Source organism: Triticum dicoccoides, chromosome 4B (assembly GCF_002162155.2).
Source record: "Triticum dicoccoides isolate Atlit2015 ecotype Zavitan chromosome 4B, WEW_v2.0, whole genome shotgun sequence".
Taxonomy (NCBI): domain Eukaryota; kingdom Viridiplantae; phylum Streptophyta; class Magnoliopsida; order Poales; family Poaceae; genus Triticum; species Triticum dicoccoides.
In genome coordinates this window covers 200,927,654-200,948,554 of record NC_041387.1, presented here as the reverse complement: position 1 = coordinate 200,948,554, position 20,901 = coordinate 200,927,654, and positions in this window count along the sequence as shown.

The following is a 20,901-nucleotide window of genomic DNA, read 5'->3' as shown; positions in this document are numbered from 1 at the left end:
GTGCCAGATGAAATAAAAACTGCCTTCATCACCCCTTTTGGGTGTTTCTGCTATGTCACCATGCCATTCGGTCTCAAAAATGTTGGTGCCACGTTCATGCGCATGATCCAAAAGTGCCTACTGTTGGAAATATGCCCTAGAGGCAATAATAAAAGTGTTATTATTATATTTCCTTGTTCATGATAATTCTCTTTTATTCATGCTATAACTGTATTATCCGGAAATCGTAATACACGTGTGAATACATAGACCACAATATGTCCCTAGTGAGCCTCTAGTTGACTAGCTCGTTGTGATCAACAGATAGTCATGGTTTCCTGGCTATGGACATTGGATGTCGTTGATAACGGGATCACATCATTAGGAGAATGATGTGATGGACAAGACCCAATCCTAAGACTAGCACAAAAGATCGTGTAGTTCATTTGCTAGAGCTTTGCCAATGTCAAGTATCTCTTCCTATGACCATGAGATCGTGTAACTCCTGGATACCGTAGGAGTGCTTTGGGTGTATCAAACGTCACAACGTAACTGGGTGACTATAAAGGTGCACTACAGGTATCTCCGAAAGTATCTATTGTTTTATGCGGATCGAGACTGGGATTTGTCACTCCGTGTAAACGGAGAGGTATCTCTGGGCCCACTCGATAGGACATCATCATATGCGCAATGTGACCAAGGAGTTGATCACGGGATGATGTGTTATGGAACGAGTAAAGTGACTTGCCGGTAACGAGATTGAACAAGGTATCGGTATACCGACGATCGAATCTCGGGCAAGTAACATACCGCTAGACAAAGGGAATTGTATACGGGATCGATTGAGTCCTTGACATTGTGGTTCATCCGATGAGATCATCGTGTAACATGTGGGAGCCAACATGGGTATCCAGATCCCGCTGTTGGTTATTGACCGGAGAACGTCTCGTTCATGTCTGCATGTCTCCCGAACCCGTAGGGTCTACACACTTAAGGTTCGATGACGCTAGGGTTATAAAGGAAGCTTGTATGTGGTTACCGAATGTTGTTCGGAGTCCCGGATGAGATCCCGGACGTCACGAGGAGTTCCGGAATGGTCCGGAGGTAAAGATTTATATATAGGAAGTCCTGTTTCGGCCATCGGGACAAGTTTCGGGGTCATCGGTATTGTACCTGGACCACCGGAAGGGTCCCGGGGGCCCACCGGGTGGGGCCACCTGCCCCGGGGGGCCACATGGGCTGTAGGGGGTGCGCCTTGGCCTACATGGGCCAAGGGCACCAGCCCCAAGAGGCCCATGTGCCTGGGGAAACCCTAAAGGAAGAGTCCCAGCAGGGGAAGGCACCTCCTAGGTGCCTTGGGGGGGGAGGACTCCTCCCCTGGCCGCCGCCCCCTTGGAGATTGGATCTCCTAGGGGCTGGCGCACCCCCCCTGGGATCCCTATATATACTGGGGTAGGAGGGCCTCCCAAACACACCTTATGCCTTTGGTGCAGCCCCTCCCTCTCTCCCAAGTTCTTCTCCTCTCCCGTGGTGCTTGGCGAAGCCCTGCGGGATTGCCACGCTCCTCCACCACCACCATGCCGTTGTGCTGCTGTTGGATGGAGTCTTCCTTAACCTCTCCCTCTCTCCTTGCTGGATCAAGGCGTGGGAGACGTCACCGGGCTGTACGTGTGTTGAACGCGGAGGTGCCGTCCGTTCGGCACTAGGATCATCGGTGATCTGAATCACGACGAGTACGACTTCATCAACCCCGTTCACTTGAACGCTTCCGCTTAGCGATCTACAAGGGTATGTAGATGCACTCTCCTTCTACTCGTAGCTGGTTTCTCCATAGATAGATCTTGGTGACGCGTAGGAGAATTTTGAATTTCTGCTACGTTCCCCAACAGTGGCATCATGAGCTAGGTCTATTGCGTAGATTCTTTGCACGAGTAGAACACAAAGTAGTTGTGGGCGTTGATGTTGTTCAATATGCTTACCGTTACTAGTCCAATCTTGTTTCGACGGTATTGTGGGATGAAGCGGCCCGGACCGACCTTACACGTACTCTTACGTGAGACAGGTTCCACCGATTGACATGCACTTGGTGCATAAGGTGGCTAGCGGGTGCCAGTCTCTCCCACTTTAGTCGGAACGGATTCGATGAAAAGGGTCCTTATGAAGGGTAAATAGCAATTGGCATATCACGTTGTGGTCTTGCGTAGGTAAGAAACGTTCTTGCTAGAAACCCATAGCAGCCACGTAACACATGCAACAACAATTAGAGGACGTCTAACTTGTTTCTGCAGGGTAGGCTATGTGATGTGATATGGCCAAAAGGATGTGATGAATGATATATGTGATGTATGAGATTTATCATGTTCTTGTAATAGGATTCACGACTTGCATGTCGATGAGTATGACAACCGGCAGGAGCCATAGGAGTTGTCTTTATTTTTTTTGTATGACCTGCGTGTCATTGAAGAACGCCATGTAAACTACTTTACTTTATTGCTAAACGCGTTAGTCATAGAAGTAGAAGTAGTCGTTGGCGTGACAACTTCATGAAGACACGATGATGGAGATCATGATGATGGAAATCATGGTGTCAAGCCGGTGACAAGATGATCATGGAGCCCCGAAGATGAAGATCAAAGGAGCTATATGATATTGGCCATATCATGTCACTACTCTATTTGATTGCATGTGATGTTTATCATGTTTATGCATCTTGTTTGCTTAGAACGACGGTAGTAAATAAGATGATCCCTTACAAAATTTCAAGAAGTGTTCTCCCCCAACTGTGCACCGTTGCTACAGTTCGTCGCTTCTAAGCATCACGTGATGATCGGGTGTGATGGATTGTTACGTTCACATACAACGGGTGTAAGACAGTTTTACACAGCGAAAACACTTAGGGTTAACTTGACGAGCCTAGCATGTGCAGACATGGCCTCGGAACACGGAGACCGAAAGGTCGAGCATGAGTCGTATAGTAGATACGATCAACATGAAGATGTTCACCGACGTTAACTAGTCCGTCTCACGTGATGATCGGACACGGCCTAGTTGACTCGGATCATGTGATCACTTAGATGACCAGAGGGATGTCCATCTGAGTGGGAGTTCATAAGATGAACTTAATTATCCTGAACATAGTCAAAAGACCTTTTGCAAATTATGTCGTAGTTCACGCTATAGTTCTACTGTTTTAGATATGTTCCTAGAGAAAATATAGTTGAAAGTTGATAGTAGCAATTATGCGGACAGTAGAAAGCTTATGTCCTTAATGCACCGCTTAGTGTGCTGAACCCCAAACGTCGTTTGTGGATGTTGCGAACATCGGACATACACGTTTTGATAACTACGTGATAGTTCAGTTAAATGGTTTAAGTAGAGGCACCAAAGACGTTTTTTCGAAACGTCGTGGAACATATGAGATGTTTCGAGGGCTGAAATTGGGATTTCAGGCTCGTGCCCACGTCAAGAGGTACAAGACCTCCGACAATTTTCTTAGCCTACAAACTAAGGGAGAAAAGCTCAATCGTTGAGCTTGTGCTCAGATTGTCTGAGTACAACAATCACTTGAATCAAGTGGGAGTTGATCTCCCAGATGAAATAGTGATAGTTTCTCCGAAGTCATTACCACCAAGCTGCTAGAGCTTCGTGATGAACTATAACATATCAGGGATAGATATGATGATCCTTGAAATATTCGCGTTGTTTGACACCGCGAAAGTAGAAATCAAGAAGGAGCATCAATTGTTGATGGTTGATGAAACCACTAGTTTCAACAAGGGAAAGGGAAAGAAGGGATACTTCATGAAACGGCAAATCAGCTGCTGCACCAATGAAGAAACCCGAGGTTGAACCCAAACCCGAGACTAAGTGCTTCTGTAATAAGGGGAACAACCACTGGAGCAGGATTACCCTAGATACTTGGTAGATGAGAAGGCTGGCAAGGTCGATAGAAGTATATTGGATATACATTATGTTAATGTGTACTTTACTAGTACTCCTAGTAGCACTAGGGTATTAGATACCGGTTCAGTTGCTAAGTGTTAGTAACTCGAAATAAAAGCTACGGAATAAAATGGAGACTGGCTAAAGGTGAGCTGACATATGTGTTGGAAGTGTTTCCAAGTTTGATGTGATCTAACATCGCACGCTCCCTCTACCATCAAGATTAGTATTAAACCTGAATAAGTGCTCTTGCACCTATAGGAATGGTTTATTGAATCTTGGTCGTAGGGATACACATTTTCATGCCAAAAGATATAAGATAGTAATGATAGTACCACTTCCTTGTGGCACTGCCATATAAGTCATAAAGGTATAAAACGCATGAAGAAGCTTCATGTTGATGGATCTTTGGACTCACTCGTTTTGAAAAGTTTGAGACATGCGAACCATGTTTATTGGTGTATATGCATGAAGAAACTCCATGCAAATGGACCGTTCGGACTCACTTGATTTTGAATCACTTGAGATATGCAAATCATACCACATAGGGAAGATGACTGAAAAGCCTCGGTTTCAATAAGATGGAACAAGATAGCAACTTGTTGGAAGTAACACATTTTGATGTGTCCAATCCAATGAGTGCTGAGGCATGCAGTGAATATCGTTATGATCTTACTTCACAGATGATTCGAGTAGATGTTGAGAATATTTACATGATGAAACACAAGTCTGAATTATTGAATGGTTCAAGTAATTTCAGAGTGAAGTAGCAGATCATTGTGACAAGAGGATAAAATGTCTATGATATGATCATAGAGATGAATATCTGAGTTACGAGTTTTGGCACACAATTAAGACATTGTGGAAATTGTTTCGCAATTAATACCGCCTGGAACACCATAATGTGATGGTGTGTCCAAACATCATAGTTGCACCCTATTTGATATGGTGCGTACCATGATGTCTCTTATCGAATTACCACTATCGTTCATGGGTTAGGCATTAGAGACAACCACATTCACTTTAAATAGGGCACCACGTAATTCCGTTGAGATGACACCGGTTTAGAGAAACCTAAGTTGTCGTTTCTTAAAAGTTTGGGGCTGCGACGCTTATGTGAAAAAGTTTCAGGATTAAGCTCGAACCCAAAGCGGATAAAATGCATCTTCATAGGACACCCAAAACAGTTGGGTATACCTCCTAATTCAGATCCGAAAGCAATATGGATTGTTTCTAGAATCGGGTCCTTTCTCGAGGAAAAGTTTCTCTCGAAAGAGTTGAGTGGGAGGATGGTGGAGACTTGATGAGGTTATTGAACCGTCTCTTCAACTAGTGTGTGGCAGGGCACAGGGAGTTGTTCCTGTGGCACCTACACCAATTGATGTGGAAGCTTATGATATTGATCATGAAACTTCGGATCGAGTCACTCCCAAACCTCGTAGGATGACAAGGATGCGTACTACTTCAGAGTGGTACGTAATCCTGTCTTGAAGGTCATGTTGCTAGACAACAATGAACCTACGAGCTATGGAGAAGCGATGGTGTGCCCAAATTCCAACAAATGGTCAGAAGCCATGAAATCCGAGATAGGATCCATGTATCAGAACAAAGCATGGACTTTGGTGGACTTGCCCGATGATCGGCAAGCCATTGAGATAAATGGATCTTTAAGAAGAAGACGAACGTGGACGGTAATGTCACCGTCCATGAAGCTCCACTTGTGGCGAAGAGTTTTTTCACAAGTTCAAGGAGTTGACTACGATGAGATTTTCTCATCCGTAGCGATGCTTAAAGTCCGTCGGATTCATGTTAGCATTAGCTGTATTTATGAAATCTGGCAGATGGATGTCAAAACGAGTTTCCTTACCGGTTTTCGTGAGGAAAGGTTGTATGTAATACAATCAGAAAGTTTTTGTCGATCCTAAGGATGCTAAAAGGTATGCTGGCTCCAGCGATCCTTCCAAGGACTGGAGTAGGCATGTCGGAGTTGGAATGTACGCTTTGATAAGATGATCAAAGATTTTGGATTTATACAAAGTTTATAAGAAACTTGTATCTCCAAAGAAGTGAGTGGGAGCACTAAAGAATTTCTGATGAGTATATGTTGTTGACATATTGATGATCAGAGATGATGTAGAATTTCTAGAAAGCATATCGGGTTATTTTGAAAGTGTTTTTCAATGGAAAGCCTGGATTAAGCTACTTGAACATTGAGCATCAAGATCTATAAGGATAGATCAAAATGCTTAATAATACTTTCAAATGAGCACATACCTTGACATGATCTTGAAGGTGTTCAAGATGGACCAGTCAAAGAAGGAGTTCTTGCCTGAGTTGTAAGGTATGAAGTTAAGACTTAAAGCTCGACCACGGCAGAATAGAGAGAAAGGACGAAGGTCGTCCCCTATGCTTAAAACGTAGGCTCTTCAGTATGCTATGCTGTGTACCGCACCTGAAGTGTGCCTTGCCATGAGTTAGTCAAGGGGTACAAGAGTGATCCAAGAATGGATCACAGATAGCGGTCAAAGTTATCCTTAGTAACTAGTGGACTAAGGAATTTTCTCGGTTATGGAGGTGGTAAAAGAGTTCGTCGTAAAGGTTACGACGATGCAAGCTTGACACCTATCCGGATAGCTCTGAGTAGAGAGACCAGATACATATAATGGAGCAATAATTTAGAATAGCTCCAAGTAGAACAGTTATTTGGAATAGCTCCAAATAGAGCGTGGTAGCTGCATCTAAGAGATGACATAGAGATTTGTAAAACAGACACGGATGTGAAAGGTTCAGACCCGTTGACTAAAACCTCTCTCACAAGCAACATGATCAAACTTAAAACTCATTGAGTATTAATCACATAGTGATGTGAACTAGACTACTGATTCTAGTAAACTCTTGGGTGTTAGTCACATGGCGATGTGACCTGTGAGTGTTAATCACATGGCGATGTGAACTAGATTATTGACTCTAGTGCAAGTGGGAGACTGTTGGAAATATGCCCTAGAGGCAATAATAAAAGTGTTATTATTCTATTTCCTTGTTCATGATAATTGTCTTTTATTCATGCTATAACTGTATTATCCGGAAATCGTAATACACGTGTGAATACATAGACCACAATATGTCCCTAGTGAGCCTCTAGTTGACTAGCTCGTTGTGATCAACAGATAGTCATGGTTTCCTGGCTATGGACATTGGATGTCGTTGATAACGGGATCACATCATTAGGAGAATGATGTGATGGACAAGACCCAATCCTAAGACTAGCACAAAAGATCGTGTAGTTCATTTGCTAGAGCTTTGCCAATGTCAAGTATCTCTTCCTATGACCATGAGATCGTGTAACTCCTGGATACCGTAGGAGTGCTTTGGGTGTATCAAACGTCACAACGTAACTGGGTGACTATAAAGGTGCACTACAGGTATCTCCGAAAGTATCTATTGTTTTATGCGGATCGAGACTGGGATTTGTCACTCCGTGTAAACGGATAGGTATCTCTGGGCCCACTCGGTAGGACATCATCATATGCGCAATGTGACCAAGGAGTTGATCACGGGATGATGTGTTACGAAACGAATAAAGTGACTTGCCGGTAACGAGATTGAACAAGGTATCGGTATACCGACGATCGAATCTCGGGCAAGTAACATACCGCTAGACAAAGGGAATTGTATACGGGATCGATTGAGTCCTTGACATCGTGGTTCATCCGATGAGATCATCGTGGAACATGTGGGAGCCAACATGGGTATCCAGATCCCGCTGTTGGTTATTGACCGGAGAACGTCTCGGTCATGTCTGCATGTCTCCCGAACCCGTAGGGTCTACACACTTAAGGTTCGATGACGCTAGGGTTATAAAGGAAGCTTGTATGTGGTTACCGAATGTTGTTCGGAGTCCCGGATGAGATCCCGGACGTCACGAGGAGTTCCGGAATGGTCCGGAGGTAAAGATTTATATATAGGAAGTCCTGTTTCGGCCATCGGGACAAGTTTCGGGGTCATCGGTATTGTACCGGGACCACCGGAAGGGTCCTGGGGGCCCACCGGGTGGGGCCACCTGCCCCGGGGGGCCACATGGGCTGTAGGGGGTGCGCCTTGGCCTACATGGGCCAAGGGCACCAGCCCCAAGAGGCCCATGCGCCTGGGGAAACCCTAAAGGAAGAGTCCCAGCAGGGGAAGGCACCTCCTAGGTGCCTTGGGGGGGGAGGACTCCTCCCCTGGCCGCCGCCCCCTTGGAGATTGGATCTCCTAGGGGCTGGCGCACCCCCCCTTGGGATCCCTATATATAGTGGGGTAGGAGGGCCTCCCAAACACACCTTATGCCTTTGGTGCAGCCCCTCCCTCTCTCCCAAGTTCTTCTCCTCTCCCGTGGTGCTTGGCGAAGCCCTGCGGGATTGCCACGCTCCTCCACCACCACCACGCCGTTGTGCTGCTGTTGGATGGAGTCTTCCTCAACCTCTCCCTCTCTCCTTGATGGATCAAGGCGTGGGAGACGTCACCGGGCTGTACGTGTGTTGAACGCGGAGGTGCCGTCCGTTCGGCACTAGAATCATCGGTGATCTGAATCACGACGAGTACGACTTCATCATCCCCGTTCACTTGAACGCTTCCGCTTAGCGATCTACATGGGTATGTAGATGCACTCTCCTTCTACTCGTAGCTGGTTTCTCCATAGATAGATCTTGGTGACGCGTAGGAGAATTTTGAATTTCTGCTACGTTCCCCAACACCTACTCACTTAGATTAGTCGAAATGTTGAGGCTTATATGGATGACATCATCCTCAAGTCACGCCAAAATTCCGACCTGCTTACTGACCTTGCTAAAACCTTTGCCAACTTAAGAAGATACGACATCAAGCTGAATCCTTCTAAGTGCAACTTCGGAGTACCGGGCGGCAATTTACTCGGTTTTCTCATTTTCCGAAAGAGGAATCGATGACAACCTTGAGAAAATTAGCGCAATCATCCAAATGAAAGTCCTGTGCGCGTGCACGATGTCCAGAAGCTCAAAGGTTGTCTCACAGCTCTCAGTGGATTCATTTCTCACAACATATAGCCTCTACTTTTGTACATTGCAGCCACCGGTCAAGTTGTCAGCATGGTTCTCACAGTGGAGCGAGAAGAAGAAGGCAAGGCCTACAAAGTTCAACGGCCAGTGCATTATATCTCTGAGGTTTTGAATCCATCTAAGCAGAGGTATCCTCACTATCATAAGCTTGTCTATGGCATTTATCTGACAGTGAGGAAAGTAGCTCATTACTTCCAACAACACTCCGTTTCAGTCGTTAGTGACGCCCCGTTGTCTAAAATCATGAACAATCAGGAAGCAAATGGCCGAGTGTATAACTGGGCAATTGAACTTCTCCCTTTGGATATTAAATTTGAAGCAAAGAAGGCGATCAAATCCCAGGCACTTGCAGATTTCTCGACCGAGTGGATTGAGAAGCAACAACCGACCCAATTCACTCGGAACACTGGACTATATTCTTCGATGGGTCTAAAATGCTGAATGGTTCCAGTGCCGATGTGTTCCTCATGTCTCCAAGAGGTGGTCGGCTCAGTCATGTCCTCCAGATTCACTTTGATTCTTCCAATAATTAGCCAGAGTACGAAGCAGTACTCTACGAGTTGTGTATGGCCATCTCACTCGGTGTCCGTCAGTTGATGGTCTACGGTGACTCTGATTTGGTGGCCAATCAGGTGATGAAGGAGTGGGATGTCAGAAACCCTCTATGACTAGATACTGCAATGCCATGAGGAATCTAGAGAAAAAGTTTGAGGGTTTGGAACTTCACCACATTCACCAAATCAAAAATCAAGCAGCCAACGACCTTGCAAAAATTAGTTCCACTCGGAAACCTATCCTCAACAATGTGTTCTTCGAGCACCTCCATTCACGGTCAGTACATGAGGATCCTTTCACTGAAGAGCCTCCCCAAGTGATAAGTCCTACTGGTCCGACTGAAATCAAGGTCCTTGATGTTATCAACTTGGTTATGGAGATTCTGGTGATTACCCCTGATTGGACAGTGCTATTTATTGCATATTTTCTCATGCAAGAACTGCCAGAGGATGAGGTTGAGGCACGTCAGATTGTCCGCGGATCCAAGGCTTTCACAGTGATAGATGGACAACTTTATAGAGGGAGTGTCACTGGCGTTGCCCAACATTGTATTTCCCGAGAAGAGGGTCGACTGACTTTTTTAGGAGATTCACTCGGGGACCTATGGTCATCATGCGTCCTCTCGAACAATTGTAGCCAAAGCATACCGAGCTGGATTTTACTGGACACGGGCCAATGAAGCAGCTAAGGAAATCGTTCAGTGTTCTGAAGGACGCTAGTTCTACGCGAACATGTCCCATAAGCCCGCATCTGCCTTGAAAACCATTCCACTCATCCGGACATTCGCCGTGTGGGGTTTGGACATGGTTGGACCACTTAGGATAGGCAGGAGTTGCTTCACTCATTTGCTCGTGGTAGTTGACAAGTTCACCAAATGGATCGATGCCAAACCAATCAAGAAGCTAGATTCACGCACGCCCATCAGATTCCTAAAAGAGATAATATTTAGATATGGAGTCCCACACAACATTATCATGCATAATGGCTCAAACTTCGATTCGGAAGAGTTCAGAAACTTCTGCGCCACACATGGCACTCGGGTGGAGTACGCATATGTTGCACACCCGCAGTTGAAGCCCCGACTCATGTGCGACCTTGAGCACGCAGCTGGAGCCTGGGTAACTGAACTTCCATCTGTCTTATGGGGTTTAAGGACGACTCCAAACCGGTCTACTGACCGCACTCCTTTCTTCGTGGTGTATGGAGCTGAAGTTGTGCTTCCTAGTGATCTCTTCCATAATTAACCCAGTGGAACTCTACTTGGAAGCTGAGGCAAAGCAGGCATGGGAGGACACCATTGATCTCTTGGAACAAGAAAGTGAGATGGCCCTGATACAATCGACTGTTAATCAACAAGATCTTTGTTTATTCCATGCCAGGAACATCAAGGGTCGAGCATTTCAAGAAGGATATCTCATGCTCCAAGTGGATCAACAACAACCACAAAAACTTGCCCCCATGTGGGAAGGCCCCTTCATCATCACCAACGTGCCACACAATGGGGCCTACCACCTGTACAACCTCGCGAAGAAGATCGACGAGCCGCTTGCCTGGAATGCGGATCTTCTTCGTCAACTTTATACCTAGCACTCGGGTTGTCGAGATGTAATAAGAGTACTTTTAGATTGTTTATCAAGACATGACTCATGCAGTCCCATGATGATTTCCCTCACATAAGCATACGCTCAAAACCCCTAGTGGGTGACTTAGCCGCGAACCTGTTTTTCGTCTAAGTTAAAAAACTATTCCGAGTGAGAGCATCCCTCCCACTCGGGGGCTTAGCTACGAACCTGTTTTCGCCTAGGTAAAAAACTATTACGAGTGATAGCATCCCTCCAACTCGGGGGCTTAGCTGCGAACCTATTTTCACCTAAGTTAAAACCTACTCTGAGTGAGAGTGTTCCTTTCACTCGGGGGCTTAGTAGCGAGCCAGTCCTTGCCGAAGTTAAAAACCTCTCTGAGTGAAAGCGTTGCTTTCACTCGGGGGCGTAGTCGTGAGCCAATCCTCGCCTAAGTTAAAAAACTACTCCGAGTGAAAGTGTTCCTTTCACTCGGGGGCTTAGCTGCGAGCCAGTCCTCGCCTAAGTTAAAAACCTCTTCGAGTGAAAGCGTTCCTTTCACTCAGGGGCTTAGCCATGAGCCAGTCCTCGCCTAAGTTAAAAACCTCTCTGAGTGAAAGCGTTCGTGGGCTTAGCCGCGAGCCAGCCCTCGCCTAAGTTTAAAAACCTCTCCGAGTGAAAGTGTTCCTTTCATTCGGAGGCTTAGACGCGAGCCAGTCCTCCCCTCAGTTAACAAACTACTCCAAGTGAAAGCGTTCCTTTCACTCAGGGGGCTTAGCCGCGAGTCAGTCCTCGCCTATGTTAAAAACCTCTCTGAGTGAAAGCGTTCCTTTCACTCAGGGGCTTAGTCGTGAGCCAGTCCTCGCCTAAGTTAAAAACCTCTCCAAGTGAAAGCATTCCTTTCACTCAGGGGCTTAGCCGCAAAGTAGCCCTCGCCTAAGTTAAAAAACCTCTCCGAGTGAAAGCGTTCCTGTCACTCGGGGTCTTAGCCGCAAGCCGGTCCTCGCCTAAGTTAAAAATCTCTCCGATTGTAAGTGTCCCTTTCACTCGGGAGCTTAGCCGCAGGCCAGCCCTCGCCTAAGTTAAAAAACCTCTCCTTGTGAAAGCGTCCCTTTCACTCGGAGGCTTAGCCGCAAGTCAGTCCTCGCCTAAGTTAAAAACCTCTGAGAGTGAAAGCATCCCTATCACTTGGATGCTTAGCCGCATGCCAGTCCTTGCCTAAGTTATAAAACCTGTCTGAGTGAAAGCATCCATTTCACTTGGAGGCTTAGCCGCAAGCCAGTCCTCGCATAAGTTGAAAAACCTCTCTGAATGAAAGCATCCCTTTCACTCAGAGGCTTAGCTGCGAGCCAACCGTCGCCTAAGTTAAGAACTTCTCCAAATAATATACAAAAGTTTGGAAACGAAAGGTCAGATAAATTCGTAACCTCAAGTTCTCAAAAGGCAAATAAAACTCTCGGGCAGAAGGTGCAAATGAGTTTAATGGTTACAGGATCACTCGGCATTCCGAGGCAAATAAGTTTGGAGTATAAAGTTCTTTCATGCGCCAGGAGGGTTTGCTGGCTCGATGAAGGTGTCCAGGTCGATGCCGTCTGCAATCCGAGTGGCCGCCTAAATGAAGGTCTCCATGAAGTCTTCAAACTAGAGCTTCTTCGTATTTTCCACTTAAAGAGCCTTCAACTTGTCTTCCTTAGCTTCCTTGCAATGGACACGAACGAGTGAGAGCGCCACATCGGCTCCACAGTGAGCAGTTGATTTCTTCCGTGCTTGCACTCGACCAGGGATCTCATTGAGCCAAGTCATCAGTGACCCGAGGTCATTCTAAAGAGTATCCTCTGGCCACAAATATTTGTCTATCCTTGTCAGCGCAACCTTCAGTCGGGCTATGTACTCCAAGACACAGTCAAGACGGGCTTCCAGTTGCAGCACATTCATAGCAGCAGCATCTTTGATGAGTGACATTGTGGGGTCCAGGTCTGTCTCAATTCTGTAACATCCCAAATTTTCAATTTGGAATGTTATACATTAGGTCATCATGCATACCATGTTTTTCTCGCATTTTCCGATCCTAGAAAATTTCACGCAACTCAAGGACCCTCGGAGAGAGTTGGAAGTTTCATTATTTTCATATTTGGGATTTCTCAAATTTTGAAAATAGGATCATTTGGATTTATTTAATTATCTTCATAAAGTTTTCCTATAAAAATTTTGAGAGAGGGAATAATATGACTTTCCCAAATTTAGGAATAATGAAGATTTAATAAATAAACCCATTTTGGTTTTGCCGGAGTTTTATTTGCGTTTTATTTGCCTTAGGGAAAAATGCGTGTTTTAAAAAAAATTGCATTTAGGCCCCGAGTAAAGTTCATTTTTGTTCGACTCATTTTTAGGAGTCGGGGAAAGTTTACTGTATTAATTTTGGAGTTCGTTTAGATTTTTTTTATTTTGTCGCTCTGCGCGCGAGACCGTTTAAAAAAAAACTGCAGCGCCTTGGGCCAAAGGCCCAAGCTGCTAGCCGCCGGCCGGCCAAGGCCAAGGCCACCGCGCGCGCACGCACCAAGGGGGCCAGGGAGCCACTCCTTTTTCCTTGTCCTAGTAGGACTCTTTTCCTACTTCGTTTATTCCGTATCTAATCCTAGATCTATTCCTAATCCTAATCTATTTCTTGCCCCCTACCCCAAGCAAAAACCCTCCCCTCCCCAATATAAATACCCAAGCACCCCCCCCTCTAAACCATCAAACCAACACCTCTCCTCTCCTCCGCCTCACCACCGCGCCACCCAACGCCGCCGCCGCCTCACCACCGCGCCACCCCACACCCAACGCCGCCGCCGCCTTACGCCGCCGCCGGAGCCCCTCGCTCTTCGAGGTACTAGCCCCGCGCCGCGTCACCTTTTCTTTTCTCGGATCGTTTTCTTCTAATCGTTCCGATTCTTTTCTTCTCTAAACCGTTCCGGTTTTCTAGATCAGTTTTTCGTTCGGATTTCTTCTCCGAAACCCTAGATCGGATTCGTTTTCTTCTCCGATTTAGTTGCCTTTTTACCATTCGCCGGACCGTTCGTCCTAACGAACGTGATCACCGGATTCTTCTAGGTTAATGAACGTCCGTTCGTTTAACCGTTCGTCGTTCTCTTTTCTCGTCGGATTTATTCCGCGATTCTTCCGATCGTGATTTCAGATCCGATCTTCTTTCTAGTCTATCTTCTTGCTCGTTTATCGGAATCAGGTGATTCAAATGCCTGGAGTTTCGCCTCGAAACCGCCGTTCCGACTAACCAACTTAAACTAAGTTTTGTTACTGTAAAATTTTGACCTAGTTTCAACTTGCTAGAACCGAGTTGTTTTCTTTCGTCGTTTGACTTTCGATGCTTTATTTGATTCGATTCTTTTGCAACCAGGGTTCTTAAGTTGAACTCTCTGGTTAGATCTTTTATTCGAGATTTCCCTGTGCATTAGATGAGTACTTATTGTATGCTTGTTGTTTGTCTGCGATAGATTACCCGGATTGCGCCGCTTGTTACTTCGAAACCCTAGGACTCGCAGATCATCAGCAAGGCAAGTAACACTTGATCATATCTTTCCTACTACCCAGTTTTATTGCATTAGATCAAACCCTCAAACACTTGCATTGTTAGGATCTAATTAAATTGTGGGTTGGGAAGTAGAATTGAGGTAGTACCTATTACCTGTTACTTATGAAACCTTGGGAGTTACTTCTACGTTTGCTTATTATGCTATGCTATGCTAGTAGACGTGGATTGGGTGAGTGAATATCCATGACAGATGTGAGATTGTTAATTAATGGCTTATCTAAGGTGGCAACCTAAACACACATCTGGGTGGATTGAGGCACCTGATGTCTATCAGGACTTGCCTGTTTTTTTTTGGACCGCCACCCAGGCTCTAAGGGATCATAAGATCTTTCATGCTAGAAACTTCCGTGTGCAGCCACATGCTACTATGGGCTCTAGCATAGTTGACTAAGTTGTGCGAACTCTTACGGGGTGGACTAGCAGATGTAGGGGATGTAGGTGTACCGGTCTACCCCACATGTAAGGTGCTAGTGCTTCTGAAAGACTATGTCTCGGTCATCCGTTTCTCAAACACCATGTAGTGCGAGAAAACAAACGGAGGTGATCGAGTCATGTGGGGAAAAGTGCGCAAACCTCTGCAGAGTAACAAACTAATCATGATTAGCCGTGTCCCCGGTTATGGACATTTTGAGTATCTAGTACTTGAATATCTTTGTGAATCTCAACATGTTACCTCTAATAAAAGCTATTGGGTTTTAATGAGTACTTTTAAATTGGGATTGAGGATGCTGTCAACCATTCTCAATGTTTAACAACCACCATGATAGTTAAACAAAATTATTCCTTTGATGTAGGGAAAAATTTGCTTTTCGCAAAACTGTAACCATAGAGCCTTACCACCAGCCATAATGCATGTAGTATAGGCTTATTGTTTCATTACTCTCTATGTGTTACATTGCCAGCATATTCCATGTGCTGACCCGTTTTCGGGCTGCAACGTTAATGTTGCAGACTTTTCAGACAACGATTGAGGTGCGTTTAGGTCGTGGTTCTATACTCAGTGATGCCGATGGAGTTGATGGACTCACTTATCTTCCAAGCTTTCCGCTGTTATCGATATTAGATGGCCTTAAGCCATATTTATTGTAATAAGTTCTTTTTCAGCCATCGATGTAATAAGTGTGTGATTGCAACTCTGCTATAAAACCTCGATGTACTGTGTGGTGTCAGCATTACTGATCCAGGGATGACACCGTAGCACAGTAGACGTGATGCATTCGGGTCAGGTCGCTACAGAGATGGTATCAGAGCCCACGCTGACTGTAGGACACGACCACTAAGTTAAGGCCATAGATCACTACTCTCCTCTCATTTTCTAACTCCTCATCTATTCTACTCTTTAGGATGAAGGACGCGAAGATCAAGTACACCCAACCGGATGAAGGCACACCATTTGGATTTCACTTGAAGGAAGTTACCAAGTACCTGAACATTGGACTACCAAGTTTCACCGGGACTTTCAACGCCACTCTGCCTGAAGAGGAGCGCTGGAAGATTCACGCTCACGTTCCGGGAAGAACATTCGCGCCAATCACGAAGCCCATAGATAGTATTTTCAGTGCACCAACTTGGAGTCTGGGAAAGAGCATGGCAGCTCACATCACCATGGGACGCATTGGAGAAGTTTATCAAGAAGACCTCAAGGACACCATCTACCAGATTTGCGGACGCCGAGACGACAAATGGGACATAGTCAGCCCCAAGAAGGATAGATCCATTGCAGCTTTTATCCAGGAGTTAAACCAGCACATTCGACGCCATGAGAACTAGATGTGCAATGATATGGTAGAGTTGAAGAATGCGAAGGCAAGGATCATCGAGCTAGAAGGAGAGATGAAGAATCTACGCAAGGACTACATGGACGAGATCGTAGCTGTCGTAAGGCACAATAACGATCTTAAGTATGAGATTGAAGAACTCAAGAAGAAATTGGAGCTCAAGAATGAAGACAAGTACGTCGCATGTCCAGACGACTACATCATCCTCGACGACACCGATTCGGATCCAAGTGAACCCGATTTTGAAGACGAAGCTGGAGCAGACATCATGGAATCTTCCACCGGTTCAAATTTCTAGAAGTCCCCCACATATTAGTAGTATTTCCCCCATGTAAACATTATAGTACACGCACTTGCGATAGATAGATCGTTGTAAGCCTTGTTTGATTGAATGGAGTGATTTTGTGTGCTTTTGCTCATGTGCATTTGGGTAGTGATTCCCCTTAGACCTCATTCTATTCTAAAATTCTCTTCTTTTCTAAACCCATCAGATGCCTCCGAGACGTGACAATGGATTTCCACCAGAGCTCACTCAGTTGATCCAGCAGCAGAATCAATTGATGCAGATGTTAGTTCAGAATCAGCAGAACAACAACAACAACCCACCACCACCACCTGCGGATCACTTGACTCGTTTCCTTAGACTAAATCCGCCGGTGTACTCCAGTAGCACCGAGCCGATTGTAGCAGATGATTGGCTCCGCAAGATAGGAAGGGAGTTGACCACTGCAGGATGCACAGATGGAGAAAGAGTGAAGTTTGCAGCACATCAGCTTGAAGGACCCGCAGCCGCATGGTGGGAGAATTTCACAGCCACTTACCCGGTAGACACTGTCACATGGGATCAATTTCAGCAAGCTTTCCGCACTGCCCATGTTTCAGCAGGAGCTATGGCCATAAAGAAGCGTGAGTTTCGCAACTTACGCCAAGGAGGAAGGACTGTTGGCCAGTATGTGGAGGAGTTTAGTAAGCTAGCCCGTTATGCCCCAGATGACGTTGCTACGGATGTAGCTAAGCAGGAGAAGTTTCTAGAAGGACTGAATGATGAGTTCAGCATGCCGTTGATGGTAGCAAGTTTCAATAACTACCAGGAGTTAGTAGATCGTGCCATCATGATTGAAGGGAAGCAACAGCAGATTGAGAACCGTAAGAGGAAGTATGGACAGGGGAAGTATAACTCTGGAGCCCAGCAGAAGCCCCGTTTTATCCCTAAACCGGGATTTAAGTTTCAGCACACCCATGGAGGAGGTAGCTCGCACAACCATAATGGCCACAAGAATGGTAATGGGAATGGAGGAAGCAACGGCCAGAACCGAACAACCCCATCAACCCCAACCAAGAGAGACCTGAGTCAAGTCACCTGTTTCAAGTGTTCGAAGACCGGACATTATGCCAATGAATGTCCTGAAGGCCAGAATGGAAATGGCAATGGAAGCTCTGGGAAGAAGCCGAACCCTTTCAATAGGGGACAGGTGAACCACGTTAATGTGGAGGAGATTGAAGATCAGCCCGATGCAGTAATCGGTAAGTTTTTGGTTAAGTCATTTACTGCACTCGTTATTTTTGATACTGGTGCATCGCATTCATACATATCAAGGGGATTTGTGGAAAAGCATAGCCTGCCCACTAGGATTCTTAAAACACCTATGCTAGTAAGCTCGCCAGGAGCAGAATACATGGCCAGACAAGGATGTTTTCAAGTACCATTGAGTATAGGAAGGCATGTATTCCCAACGGATTTAATTATTCTGGAATCCCAAGGTCTGGATGTGATTCTTGGTATGGATTGGCTGTCGATGTATGGAGGAAACATCGATTGCGCCAGTAAGACAATTTTGCTTACCACACCAGAAGGAAGAAGGATCAAGTATGTATCCCGGCATGTGCCAAACAGGACACAAGTGAATTGCTTATCAGGAGTGGTGCAGGAAGAAGTACCAGTGGTGAAGGATTTTCCTGATGTATTTCCGGAAGAGTTGCCAGGCATGCCACCGGATAGAGACATTGAGTTTTTGATTGAACTATTGCCAGGAACAGGCCCGATATCAAAACGACCATACAGGATGCCAGCACAAGATTTGGCAGAAATCAAGAAGCAGATTAAGGAGCTATTGGATAAAGGTTATATACGCCCAAGCTCTTCACCTTGGGGATCACCCGTTTTGTTAGTAGAGAAGAAGGATGGATCTTTGAGAATGGTTGTTGATTATCGTGAATTGAATGCGGTAACAATCAAGAACAAGTACCCACTACCAATGATAAATGATCTGTTTGATCGTTTGCAAGGAGCCAAAGTGTTTTCCAAGATCGACTTGCGATCAGGGTACCACCAGTTGAAGATTCGGGAGCAAGACATACCCAAGACTGCATTTACCACGAGATATGGACTGTACGAGTATACCGTTATGTCATTTGGATTGACTAACGCACCTGCCTATTTTATGAACCTGATGAACAAAGTGTTTATGGAGTTTTGGATAAGTTCGTCGTAGTGTTCATTGATGACATCCTAGTTTATTCAAAGAATGAAGAGGAGCATAAGGAACATTTGCGTTTGGTTTTGGAGAAATTAAGGGAACATCAGTTATATGCCAAATTCAGCAAATGTGAGTTTTGGCTAAAGGAAGTTGGATTTCTCGGACATGTTATATCCGGAGAAGGAATAGCAGTTGACCCCACAAAGGTTGAGACCGTAACTAATTGGGAAGCACCAACGACAGTTGGAGAGATTCGGAGTTTTCTTGGACTCGCAGGATACTACCGAAGATTCATTGAGAATTTCTCAAGGATTGCTAAGCCTATGACTGAATTGTTGAAAAAGGATAACAAATTCATATGGACTGAGGACTGTGAGGCAAGTTTTCAGGAGTTGAAGAAAAGATTGGTTACCTCACCAGTTTTGATATTGCCAGATCAGACTAAGGATTATGAGGTGTATTGCGACGCTTCACGTCGAGGACTTGGAGCAGTGCTTATGCAGGAGGGAAGAGTTGTTTCATATGCTTCACGACAACTTAAGCCCCATGAGTTGAATTATGCCACTCATGATTTGGAGTTAGCAGCCGTTGTGCATGCCCTGAAGACGTGGAGACATTTTCTCATTGGAAATCATTGTGAAGTATATACGGATCACAAGAGTTTGAAGTACATCTTCACACAGAAGGAATTGAATCTCAGACAAAGGAGATGGTTAGAACTTATCAAGGATTATGATATGAGATTGCATTATCACCCCGGAAAGGCTAATGTCGTAGCAGACGCATTGAGCCGTAAGAGCCACGTCAATACCCTAATGATGGGAGGAATACCCAATGAGTTAGCCGAGGACCTTCGAGAGCTATGTTTGGAAATAGTTCCGAGAGGCTACGTAGCAACATTGGAGATTCAGTCGACACTGATGGACAAAATCAGAGAAGCCCAAAAGGCAGATAAGGAAGTTGCCTCTATAAAGGAGAAAATGGGCAAAGGAAAGGCTAAAGGATTTCGTGAGGATGAACACGATACCCTATGGTTTGAAGACTGTGTTTATGTGCCCAATAACCCAGAAATCAGGAAGTTGATTTTGCAAGAAGCCCATGATTCACCCTATTCGATTCACCCAGGAAATACCAAGATGTATTTGGATTTGAAGAACACTTTCTGGTGGACCGGAATGAAGAAGGATATTGCGGAATATGTAGCTATTTGCGATGTATGTCAGAGAGTAAAGGCAGAACATCAGAAGCCAGCAGGATTGTTACAACCGTTGCCGATACCCGAATGGAAGTGGGATAAACTAGGCATGGATTTCATCACAGGTTTGCCAAAGACCCGTTCAGGATATGACTCGATTTGGGTTATAGTCGACCGTTTAACAAAGGTAGCTCATTTCATTCCAGCCAAGACTACCTATAGCAGTGCTAAGTTGGCAAAGATATACATGACCAGAATTGTGTGATTACACGGAGTTCCGAGGAGCATCGTATCAGATAGAGGAACCCAGTTTACCTCGAAATTTTGGAACCAGTTGCACGAGACATTGGGAACTAGATTGGAATTCAGTACAGCTTTCCACCCACAGACCGACGGACAGACTGAGAGAGTCAATCAGATTTTGGAAGATATGCTGAGAGCTTGTGCACTAGATTATGGATCTAGCTGGGATGATAATTTACCGTATGCGGAGTTTTCTTATAACAATAGTTACCAAACCAGTTTGAAGATGGCCCCTTTCGAAGCTTTATACGGAAGGAGGTGCAGGACACCGTTATCATGGAACGAAGTTGGAGACCGTCAATTCTTTGGACCAGATTTGATTAAGGAGTCTGAACAGAAGGTTAAGTTGATTCGAGACAGGCTCAAGGTAGCCCAGTCCAGACAGAAGAGCTATGCCGATTCAAAGCGCAAAACGATTGAGTATGAAGTTGGAGACAGAGTATATCTCA